Source organism: Biomphalaria glabrata, chromosome 9 (genome assembly GCF_947242115.1).
Source record: "Biomphalaria glabrata chromosome 9, xgBioGlab47.1, whole genome shotgun sequence".
Classification (NCBI taxonomy): domain Eukaryota; kingdom Metazoa; phylum Mollusca; class Gastropoda; family Planorbidae; genus Biomphalaria; species Biomphalaria glabrata.
In genome coordinates this window covers 4,085,483-4,095,809 of record NC_074719.1, presented here as the reverse complement: position 1 = coordinate 4,095,809, position 10,327 = coordinate 4,085,483, and the positions used below count along the sequence as shown (strand labels likewise).

Sequence of the window (10,327 nt, the reverse complement as noted above, 5' to 3'; positions counted from 1 at the left end):
AGATCACAAACCTGCTACGCTATTTGGAATACGGGAATAGAGGTTTGCCTTTAAAAAAAAAAATTGGGGGTGGTCTATTCTAACCACACCTATACAGACACATTACCGGTATTTGAATGTGCCATTCATAAAAAAAGTTATTCCTATCACATTATTATTATAGCTTTTATATAGCGCTATTTTCATGCTTTTGGTCCAATCTTATTTGTGGACCAGTGGGGTATCTAGGAGTTAGTTTTCCGTGCTGCCTTTAGGCGCTCAGTAAACACTACTCTGCTCGAGTCGGGTGTCGAACCTCGAGCCAAGCTAAGTTCAAGCGTACTTGACCTCTCGACCAGACCTCCCACGCTTTCCCTTCCCTATATTCCTGCATTTCTCTCAATGTTTTAAATGTTTAAGAGTTGGCAACCTAAGAATGATACATAATCTTCTATTGACTGGCCAACTCTTCACCTATCCCTTACAACGTTGGGGCACCACACAAGATTTGTCGACAATCTTTCTCCATTCCTCTGTTTTTTATTTTTGCCTTGGATAGAACCTCTTTCAATGGCAAGCCCGTTCATTTTTTATGTTGTCTTCCCATCGTTTTCTCTGTCAGCCATTCTTTTTACTGGTACTGTTCCCTGAAGGAAGTTTTTTGCGAGCCCGGAAGGCCTTATAATATGGCCTGAGAATTTTAGTTTTTTACAATAGTTAGCAGGTCGTCGTGGAATCCAATCGCTGTAATAACACTGTCTCAAATCTCTTCGTTTGTGATGCGGTCTTTGAAGTTGATACCTAGGATCCTTTTGCAGCATCTAGCACTGCAGTCAGCGTCCAAGACTCGCAAGCATTTAAGAATGTGGCAATGACCATGGAGCGCATCAGTCTGATTTTGTTGTCGAGGGCTATGCCTCTGTCTTTCCATTTTGTTTTTTGAGTTTTGCAAGTGCTACTGTGGACTTTGTGATTCGGGCCAGTAGGTGAAGGATGACTTGCCAACTCTTAAACATTTACAACAGTGGTGCCCAACAATTTTCGGCCGGCGGGCCAGTTTAATTTCCGACACTCCTGTCGCGGGCCACATCATCGAATAGATACAAAAAAAAAAAAATAGAGAAACCATTTTAAATGGTTTTATTAGAAACCCGTAGAACTATTTGGGCTTTGTACACACGTATGGCAATTGTGTAAGATCAGTTTCATCTGTTTTATTAGTGAAACGTTTGTCTACTCTGCATCGCTCTAAATTTCTCAAGCAAGGATGTCTGGCTTTGTAAGGAAATCAGCTACATTTGCAGATCTGTCGGAACAATCTTCAGTGGGAATAGGAATAGCGGAATTATCCAAGAATCTCAAATAACTGTCAACACTTGTCATCGAAAAAAACAAACGTCGTGTTCTAACGTAATAACAAATATACTTTTCAACCTTTTTAAAAAATTTCTTCACTTTGTGCCGATGTTTAGGCGGGCCGGATAAAGCCACGTCGCGGGCCGGGTGTGGCCCGCGGGCCGTAGTTTGGGTATCACTGATTTAAAACATTGAGAGAAATGCAGGGATATAGGGAAGGGAAAATGTTTCGAAAGAACAAAATGAGAATTAATACTATCGAAACATTAACATACTATTAAAAAGTAAAAGATCATCTCTATCTTCCTCCTACGATAGGGCTGTATTAAATCTTTTATAGCTCTCTTTAAAGAAAAAATTATATATCTAGATTGTCGGTAATAGGCGTAGGCCTACATAGTTATTTATTAAGACTACAACTGCTTTATTGAACCTTATGGAAATTTGTTGTGATTACAAGGACTCTTTTTCTCATATAAAGACAACACAACAGAAACATTCACATAAATAGAACAGACACAACATAAAGAGTTCATTCAGCGACTAAACACAGGCATCTTGATCCTTTTCATGTTTCCTGATCAACGAGTGGCGTTGATATAGTCTGACCGAATAAGGTACGAACGAGTTTTTGTACCGCTCGCTTCTAGTCTTGATTGACAGAAGTCGTCCACTTCGCGACGACTTGATGTATTTATAATGGAGCGGGTGCCTGTTGTCTTCCAAGATTTTTTCCGTTTAATGTGTTAATGTACCCAGTAGCGTAGCAATGTAGCTTACCCGTGGGCCTGTATTCAAGAAAAATCAAATGCAAATAGTTTTATATCGGCTCATGTGGGCCTCAACTGGTAACGACCCATGGGCCCAAACGCAAAGGAAACCCACCCACTTGCCATTTGTTACGTCGCAGGCTTTGGGGACCCTAATGGTCGTGGGCCCTGGCTAATTCAACCTCTATGCGCCATGGATGATACGCCACTAACCGACCTAACACAGTACTCAAACACTACAAGAGCAAATAAGACCAAAAAAAAAATTTATTGGAAACGAGGCAATTATTATGAATTTTCATATATGGAGGATTAATATACGTAGCTAGCTATTTGGTGTATCCGGTGCAGAGAATATGGGAAGTGCTGATTGGATTTGCAATTTAAAAGGTATACAATACATTTTGTTCGCTTTTTATTACCGTGAAACCTAAATTTCAAAAATCTTTCGCTTGATACACAAATTATTATTTTTTATTTAGTTGACAAAAAGTGATACTCTACTACAGCGTCCTTGACAATGTCTGGAATCGAAGATATATTAGTTTCGTATTTTTAGTGAAATAATGTTCATGAATTCTGCGTTGATTTAGTTGTTTTTTTTCCCTTTTGTTGCTACTAGTTCATTTGACAAGGGAGATGACTTGAGATGTAAGTTTTTCGAACGTTCCTAGCCCAAACTTCCTGCTGGGTGGCAGTGGCTAAGGAAGGTTTGAACCCGGGACTATCATTAGAATAGTCCGGAGAATATAGGCCTACTAAACGGCTTAGCTGCTATGACTGACAAGTGGAAAGAAAAGTAAGCAAAACATCTTTAAAAAGTACATAATAAGCGAAAAGTCAGGAGTCTCATATAGGTATGAATATGTTTGGGGGGGGGGGGATTAACGGTCTTCTTACAGTTTTGTTTTAAGCTTTTAAAGACCTTGAACAAAAGGGGGAATTCAATTTGTTTTTCATAAAGCAACATAAAAAGCATGCCTTGATATTGCATCTTCCTCCCAACCAGTTGTGTAGCTGCAATCTTGCAATGGGTCATTCGGATTTTGTTATGTGAGCTCTCCAGATATCTTATTCGGTATCCCAAGTACCGCCAGATGTTTTTATTTAGGTCAATAAATGCAAGCAGACGTATGAGTTGTTTTTTTTTTTCTAAAGCGCCCTCTATTCGGTGTATCGGTTGCACTTTCTTCAATTTCCCATTTAGCATGTTGTTATCAAACCCCTGAGTGTCTCAACCATCACAGCTGTTAAACAAGTGGAGAAAAAAAAAATCATTGTTTTTATTCCGTCCAGAGTTGCATTTACCAGAACAGCCTAAGCCTATCCTTGAACAAAGTAGCCACTTTATGGGCGTAAGGAAGAACAGACAAATGTGCTGTACAATTATCTTCTTATCTTATATAATACAGACGTTACTTCAAAAAAGAAGATGATTAAGTCCTACGCGTCATGCATTTAGTCAAGCATATTAACCAATGACTTAAATTCTGCCAAGTCACTGGTTTTCCTGGCTAGCTCAGGCAACCCATTCCATGCTCTAATAGCACTAGGGAAGAAGGAGTATTTGTACAAATTTGTCCTAGCATATGGGACGAGGAATGTGCCTTTATCTTTGTGTCTTTCAGAGTATTTTTATTAAATTTTGTTTCTGTATTTGAAGATTATGGTTCAGTGTTTTATGTATAATTGCTACTTTACTTTTGAGTCTTCTGTCCTGAAGGCTTTCTAAATTTAGTGATTTTACTAAATGTGTTACTCTGGTTAAGGGTGAATATTCGTTTGTTATGAATCTCAGTGCTCTATTTTGTGTCTGTTCCAGTTTCTTAATGTTATCTTGAGTTTAGGGGTCCCAAACGGAGAATGCATATTCTATTATTGGCCTTGAATAATGTAGCCACTTAATGGGCGTAAGGAGTTGGCAACCAGACAAATGTGCTGTACAAATTATTGCACAGATACGTAAAATGGAATAATAATAGCTCTATATCCTACAAGAAAAACGAAACATCAACGAGATAGCATACCGGTAGTTATAAATATAACGATATACAATGGTTTAAAAATGTGAGCTCCTTGTAGAGCTATTCTGAAATTAATCTTTTGAAAAAAAAAATGTCGGCTTAACCCTTAAGGCGCGTGTGGTAGTTTAGCCTCCATTGTTTATGCACTCATTGTAAAACAGCTCAGCATTTTAAGGGTTAAGAGGTTTGCATATTTGGGTGTGGTGACTGTGTGACACTAGCGGATCCAGAACTTTGGAGTGTGGGGGGAGGGGCGATTTTTTTTCAAAACCCTAACGCTAAGCCCAGTAAACCCTAACCCTATGCATAAACGTGCGTACAGCGGATTGATGACATCGCCTCCTCCCGACCCCACCATATCGGCCACCATACTAGAGTGGGGGGGGACGAAATAATCTTAAAATAGGTTGAAATATAAATAATTAGTATATATTACTAACATAAGTAATAAGTTCGTATACAAATTGTGTAAATCATATACTAAAATTCGTCCGCCCCACCTCCTTGGGGGGGGGGGGGGGTCGGCCGACTGGGGTGGGGCGATCGCCCCTACCACCCCCCCCCCGGATCTGCCAGTGCTGTGTGATATGTATTTTATATTTGAATCATCTTACAAAGGCCGTCGAAAACAATACTTAGAGACACGGAAGAAAGTAGATATTAAATCGACCCTCAGCAGATCGACCAAATGGCTTTGCATGTACTGAAGCACTCCTGCAGGTCACAGATGTAACCCACAGCTGTTTTGCGTCCCTTTGTGAGAATCTGCCCAATTCTTAATCTTTAGACAATCCTTAATCTTTACACAGTCTTTAATCTTAAAACGTTTAACAATACTTCCCTTTTAAAACGATAGCATAAAAATACCTAACATATGCAAGAGCAAGGGAAGACACTAGAGAGAAACGTAATCTCTAACAAAAATAGTTTTAAAAAAAACTTAAAAAAAAAAAACAAGGCTTATATTAAGCGTACTTGTATTCATTAGTTTGGACATAGACTATATATTACATGGACTGCCAACACTAAGGTAACTAAGAATAAGTTCCATTCACCGAGGCGTCCTTGGTTGCAAGGTAAATTGACTTCCGGTAGAATTTTTTAACTATATAAAGAAACCATACCCGAAGATTTTTATCACCACTTTTACAGCAGATCATAAATGGAAACTTAATTATCATATACGATGTTACAGAGGTAAGTGTGCACAAATCAATTTGTGACTTAGATCTATGACTATAAAGCTTGTAACTGGTTTTCTTAGCCAATATAGACTAATTAGCCAAGCCTGTATTTCGTGTATTCTTGTTTACGACATTGATTGTCTGCTAATTGGTGCTGCCAGTTTGGAGTATTTGTTTTTCTTTTTTTTTCCCTCACATTGATAATTATTATTATTATTTTTACAATGTATATTTTAAATGTGATAAGCGATTTACTGAAAGAGTCAATACATTTTTGAGAGTGTCATTTATTAACTTTGTATATAGTGGGTGATATAGGCCTAAGCTAAGTCTGTGAATGAGTCATTCTAAATAAAATAACAATATATTGTCAGTCAATAAGCCTACAATCTTACATCTTTACCAACTTTTGTTTAGATCTACAAATATTTTTTTATTCAATTTGATTTTAATTTCAAGATAATGTGCATTTTTATCTATAGTAATGGAAAATCAACCATAAAAAAAAAATAAAATCAATGATGTATGTATGACTAACTGAAAAATCTGCATAAAAATTTCGGCCTTCAAGTTTTTAGTTGTTTTTTTTTTTTAACTAACTAGAATTCCAAATAACATCAAATTCTTCTAAAAGCTATGAAAAGATCTGATATTGTTTCGAATATTTCTTCTCCCAATAAAATTTTAGAATCATTAAGCTCTACTTCATTAGAAAGTGATTGTACACATAAACATGTAGACTTTCACCCAGATTTAGTGAACTATGGCTATAAACTTTATCTACAAATACGACCGTACACACAACACACTACTATATATATATATATATATATATATATATATATATGTAATAGAACACTATTTATGTAAATAGTTAAGTTAGTAAAATAATTATTTGTTTTTATAAAAATCTGGCTATTCCTATAGTACTATTAACAAAATTATGACTAAAAATATTATGAACGTCGAGTTGCTAGATTCATCATCTTTTTCGTTTGTGTGTCAGATAAACCCAGAGAATCAAGATATAGAATCTATATAGGCCCCCTATTATATAGAATTTAGCTCTAGTCGACTCTAGACTAGATCTAGGATAAATGTTAAGTCTAGATGATCATGGCATGATCAACATGATGATTAATCATTAATCTGACTTCCTGACTTGTTAACTTAAACTTCGTCTTACTCTTAGCCATATCATAGATCTAGCTTCTTCATATGTGAATCATGAATGGAAGTAGGGAAGTGCTTGGCTCACAGTGTCACAGATCGTTCTTTAAACTATTTGAAGATCTACTTTATCTTTACTAACGACTCTAATCTAGATCTATATCTAGTTTATATCTATATTTTATATAAAATAATATTATAATAGCCCTAGACTCTTTATACTTATAATAGTTATAAGATCTAGAATTAGAATCTGTATCTAGATCTATTCTTATACAATGCTAATACACTACAGATTTAATGTTTCTCATGAGCAATACTCTGTCTACAGCCATTGCCCATTAACATAGGCCCTACTCATGTACTGGATCTAGCTCTTTTGATCACAACTCATATCTTGCCTAGATATAAACAACTGTACTAGATTGAACTAGTCTAACTAGACATTCTAATTGGTTCTATTTTCTTTTTTCATTATTCTCACACATTCCAGTAGGTACCAAATTGTGCTATTTATTCACTGTAGACCTAGATCTTAACTTTTCTCTTAACTACCAAAGAAGAAAACAAAGGATGTTGAATGGTACCCAAAGGGCTCTAATTGCTACCATTCAATGTGTGGATTCAAGTATTTACCCAGATACGGCCACAATATGTTCTTATTGTTTTCAAAGGAGTTTGCACAAAGTGCCAGAAGCTGTATAAATACATTTAACAGTAAGTTTTTAAGTAATTAATAATTTATTTTTAAACGTTATGTAAGTCTATTTTAATTTTAAAAATCCATGTGCTATTTTATTTAAAGCTAATTTTCTAGGTGAATATTTACATAATATTGTTGTTATGTTGTAAATAAAAAATATTATATTCCCTCCAGCCTGTGCAGGGTATTTTTAAAGTGATAATTGGCTCATGCAGGCCAATACCACCCTTTTGTTATCTAAGGTGTTTCTTCAAATTATACTTTCTTGCATAAGAATTAAATATATTATGCAACAATTCTCAATTAGAAGTACAGATTAACCAGTTATCTTGGTGGAAAAGGATGTCAGATGAGTTGAGAAAATGCTTAAAGAAAGTCTTTACATAATTCTTTGAACTAAGTCACAATAATTATTTTGGAGATTTTTAAAATTTAATTAGAATTTTATTATTGCTCACATTAAAAGCAATTGTTCTTTTCTTTTCCGCAGATGTATATTTCAAGAAGAAATGATGCTTTCTTATTCCTAAGAGTTTATCAATAGAATGAATGCCACAAAACTCACTTGTTATGCCAGAAACTCTTCCTACGAGTAAGTAAAAAAAAAGTAAAGTTTCCCTTTCAGACCTTGTGATCGATAGGGCAGATGATGTAAAGGTCATCTGTTTCTGACCATTCTGTTGCCTACAGTTAACGAGGGTTTTCATATGGCCAGCACAATGACCAATTGCCTTTACTTTCCCCAACTAATGTCAGGAAACCATTAGAGCTGAGTGGACTCAGACTCAAATTTAAAATTCCAGTCTTCACCAGGATTTGAACCCCGTCCCCGGTTCAGAAGCCAAGCGCTTTACCGCTAAACCACCAGGCCTCCTTCCAGTAAGTAGGGCAGCTTAAAATTTAATACTTTTATCTTAGTGCAAAAAGAATAAAAGCAGTCTTCAAATTCTCCCTTTAAATTTGCAAAGATATGTTCATATTTTAATGTATGCAGTAAAAAATTATGTTTCAAACACTCAGTACAATATTCAATGACTCTCTTTATTTGGGTTACCTCAGCATGATTGTGCAGAAAATTTCCTGAATTTTTCAAAAATCTGTTCCCTTCACTTTCAAGTGCATTTAAATGATTCATTAAATTTTCATAATATTACTGAATATAATGTCAAAGATTAAATATTGTTATTATACTATTCCTTTTTTTGTGTAATATTTTTGTTTCATAATATATTTTAATATACTTTACTATACTCCTAATATACTCTTTAAGGAAGTGTTTTGTTAGATGTTTTCAGAATTGATTTAAAATGATTTTATCCATAAAGGACTTGAACATATGGAAGTTTGGTACTATATGAAACTGAGATTGAATTGGTGACTTGTTATGAATTTAATGTATGTTGTTTCTATTCCATCAACAGTACTAGAATTTGTCCAGTGCCTGTGATCCTCTGAGTTGAAGGAGAATGTGCTCCATAATACCTGCTAGTAGCTTGCTGATAGCTGGAAGTTCATGAATACTATGTTGTCCTTGATTTGATGATTCTGAAAACTACCATTTCTGAAGACTTGAGCATTATTTCTATAATTTAAAAAAATCTTTTCAGGAAATATTGTGTTTATAATATTAAGAAAGTGAAGATAATATTGTTCTTACTAATATTATTGTTATTATTATTATTAAAATAGAAAGCACATCATTACAATATTCACTTGTCATTAAATGTTAGCATTATTCAATTTTTAGTTACATGTTCTGACTATTTAATTTTATTATTTAAATTATAGGAACTTTCTCTTTCAGTCAAGCTTAAGATACATTCCTGTAAAAAGTCTATAATAATAAGTTAATACTTCACAAAAAAAAAGTGTTTGAATGGTTTTCATTTGTTTGTACATCAAATATGTATTAAAATATTTATCATTTTTAGATGAAACATTAAATACTGAAGATGACCATTTCAATTTCTGATGTAGGCCTATTCTCATTTCATAAAACAAACAGAATATTATCTGAAATTTCATCCCTTCATGGTAACTGTAACTGGCTTCATAAAAAAAATGGAGTGATGACTGGGTTGACTATACATTTTTGTAAAAATAATGCATCCATGAATGTAGCTTATTCTGTTCTTTTCCTCATCTTGAAGTGTGGACTGATAATTTGCTGTTGCATTTTGTTTTCATAAGTCAATGACACATGATACTCTAAATGACAAAGATCTTCTACTCATTACAAATGTTTGTCTAAGTGGAAGCAGATAAAATTTGTTCCTCTATTAGCTGTAAAATCTCAAAATTCATGAGCAGCTGAGAAAAAAAGAAAAGAAATTCAAACTAGTTTAGACATGTTATAAATATATATATTTGCTAATAAAAAATGTAAGACTACTTTATGTTACAACAATGGACAGCATCTTTAAAGCTGATATCAATGCAATCACAAGAAATAATTTTTTCTCTACAATTAGGCCTGTTTTAATGATTTTTTTTTTAATGTTAATAAATTTATGCATAGGATTAAATATAACATGTAATTAAGGAGATTTTTTACCTATTATTTCACAATTGCAAGTAATTTAAAGTGATACATGTATTGATAACACATGTATTGATAACACAATGTTATTGGAGAAAGTAAAAAAAAAATCTCACTTTTAGTAGATCCCTTTCAATTTGAAAGTTAGTGACAATCAAATCAGGTTTTTGGAAGTAGTATGCTCCTTTAGTAAAAAAAAACAAACAAAAACAACGAAAAATGCATTATAAAAAGTTTTCGCTTTAAAATAAAATTTCTCTTGGGTGACTTGAGTAGAAAGTAATAGAAATATGAACTTCATTTAGCAATATGCTCACACTAAGCAGAAGTGGTTTTTACTAGTGAAAATTGTCTGTCCAAATAAGCTAATGAAACTACTGTCAGCTTCACATGATAGGAACTGTAAAGTTTGACAGTTCTTCCTCTAAGACTTTTAGGTACCGGTATTATCTATCAAGAGCAGGGTAAAACAAGGATGGGTTTTGGCCATCAACACTATTCGGAATTGTTTCGTCAGTACTCTCATAGCGCCTTGGAAGATGGAGTATATATCCACAGTAGATCGGATGGAAGGCTTCTTAAACTGGCTTGACCAAAACGAG

At 34.3% G+C, this 10,327-nt stretch overlaps 1 long non-coding RNA gene across 2 annotated transcripts; it reads left to right on the top strand.

Moving 5' to 3' along the window:
- The first annotated feature begins 4,780 nt into the window (after positions 1–4,780).
- On the top strand, positions 4,781–8,748 carry LOC129928076 (uncharacterized). Of its 2 annotated transcripts, XR_008779681.1 has the most exons (4): positions 4,781–5,326; positions 6,977–7,200; positions 7,677–7,778; positions 8,608–8,748. It is a non-coding gene; the product is annotated as an uncharacterized LOC129928076 (long non-coding RNA). The 2 variants fall into 2 exon arrangements; XR_008779680.1 differs by lacking the exon at positions 4,781–5,326 and having other exon boundaries at positions 6,188–7,200.
- Positions 8,749–10,327: the final 1,579 nt, after the last annotated feature.